Here is a 1884-nt window from a genome sequence, read left to right on the forward strand (position 1 = left end):
TAATTTATGCGTTGTAGATATAAGAATGCTTAGGTGGATGAGTGGCTTTACTTTTGGAGACAGGATATGAAACGAGCATATACGTGAAAAGGTTGGAGGAGCTCCAGTGGCAAATAATATTATAGAGAGTGTCGCCTTAGATGGTTTGGCCACATAAAATGACAGTCTTTAAATGATCAAATTAGGAGAGTAGATATATTAGATTTGACTTATATTAAGAAAGGTAGAGGTAAAGGTAGACCTAAAAAGGTTTGGTTAGAAAATATTAAAAATGACATTTCTTTATTAAATTTAAATGAGAATTTGACTCTTAATAGGACACGGTGGAGAAAAAGGAATCATGTAGCCGACCCCACATAGTGGGATAAATGTTTAATGTTGTTATTGTATTTATGAGATTACTCTCTTGGTTATCATTGATGTAAGGTGTGTAATTTTCCCTTTTAATTGTGCTCAGCTTTTAAGTTCTAGCATCTTTAATTGCAGGTTTTGGATCTATTGGAAGATGGATGTGAGGTTTTAATTGACAACATTCTTTCTGAGAACTGTCAAGAACTCCCTATAGATGGAGGAACCTTTTCTTCTTGAAAATCAGACGCCCCAGTGGAATTCTAGGTGAGATTGCTTCGGAAGTTTGTAGGCATTTTTTATTAATCCATGTACAGAGAAAAACAATCATATGCAAAACTTTGATCATTGAAACTTATTTTTGTTTGGGAAGTTTGGACTATTAAATATATACAGTATGACTACAATGAACTTAATGTTTTTGCTAATACTAGCATGTTATGTTGGTTAATATATTTAGAGTGGTATGCTAGTATAAAATCAATTTTTGTATGCTACTACTTGGTAGACAAAGCTGTTCATCTTGTAATGGTTAATCTACTAGGCATAGTCAATTTTGTTTTAATTTGACTCAGATCATAGTAAAAAAAATGATCAAATTTAGACCAAAATTTATAATTTGAGGTAAAATTTTAGCATATCTGAAATTGAGCTTATGCATTATAATTATTTTCTCATGAAAAAAGTAGTTTCTTTGTAGGAATCTAAAGCCGTTGGGGGCTTTGCATCAAATCGTTTTGACAGTTTAGTAGAAGGTTAGAATGGATTCACCTAGAGCATTTTAGGAAGAAATAAAGCCTATTTATATCAACTTGAGAATCGTAGTAATTATACAGTAGGTGTCTTCATTGAAATAATCTCAATCACAAACAGGGCAAATCAACGAGACAGATTCTTGACGATTCCAATTTCCAAAGGAATGAAGACTTTTCACGCCCATGCCCGTGCCCAAGTAACGTGACGTACATGACTCTTGACCATACAACTAAGGTTAAATTTTGATTGCGCCAAAATGATGTTGATGCAAACAAACTACTTGGAAGGTCTAGTAAGATATACTTTCGGTGAAATAAAATCTTTTTTGATGAAACTTATTTTAGATGCTCTACAAAGTAGGAATGATGAGTCCAGATACTTGTAAGCTAACGTAGGAAGTTCGATCCATGGAGTTTAAGGCACATAATGGCACATATTAAAACACAAAAATACAAACAACTCCCTACAATCCTAGCAAAGCTCTGATAACAAAGAAATATATTAAACCTCTCCCTCACATGAACAAAAAAAAAAGAAGCCATGAACCTAGTTCTCTTGTTGTTAATGCTGCTAGTTTCAAACAGAGATATATTAGGCTTTCTCAAGACACTTGTCGGTAAAGAAGTAGATATAGAAGAAGAATGAAGCACTTCAGCTAGAGGACCTCTCATGAAAGCTTCCCCGTGGCTTTCTGTTAGGTCGACCCCGCCTGGGCCGGCTGGACTAGTCCTTACTTACTCCAGGCAGGCCCCACGTGGGTGGGGGGGGGGGCTTATGGGC

At 35.3% G+C, this 1884-nt stretch overlaps 1 long non-coding RNA gene across 1 annotated transcript; it reads left to right on the plus strand.

Annotated features, from left to right (window-relative positions):
- Positions 1–465: 465 nt before the first annotated feature.
- LOC114578850 lies at positions 466–1447 on the plus strand. Its single transcript, XR_003699775.1, has 2 exons — positions 466–615; positions 1222–1447. It is a non-coding gene; the product is annotated as an uncharacterized LOC114578850 (long non-coding RNA).
- Positions 1448–1884: the final 437 nt, after the last annotated feature.

The sequence above is a fragment of the Dendrobium catenatum genome, unplaced genomic scaffold (genome assembly GCF_001605985.2).
Source record: "Dendrobium catenatum unplaced genomic scaffold, ASM160598v2 original_scaffold_185271, whole genome shotgun sequence".
In the NCBI taxonomy this organism is placed as follows: domain Eukaryota; kingdom Viridiplantae; phylum Streptophyta; class Magnoliopsida; order Asparagales; family Orchidaceae; genus Dendrobium; species Dendrobium catenatum.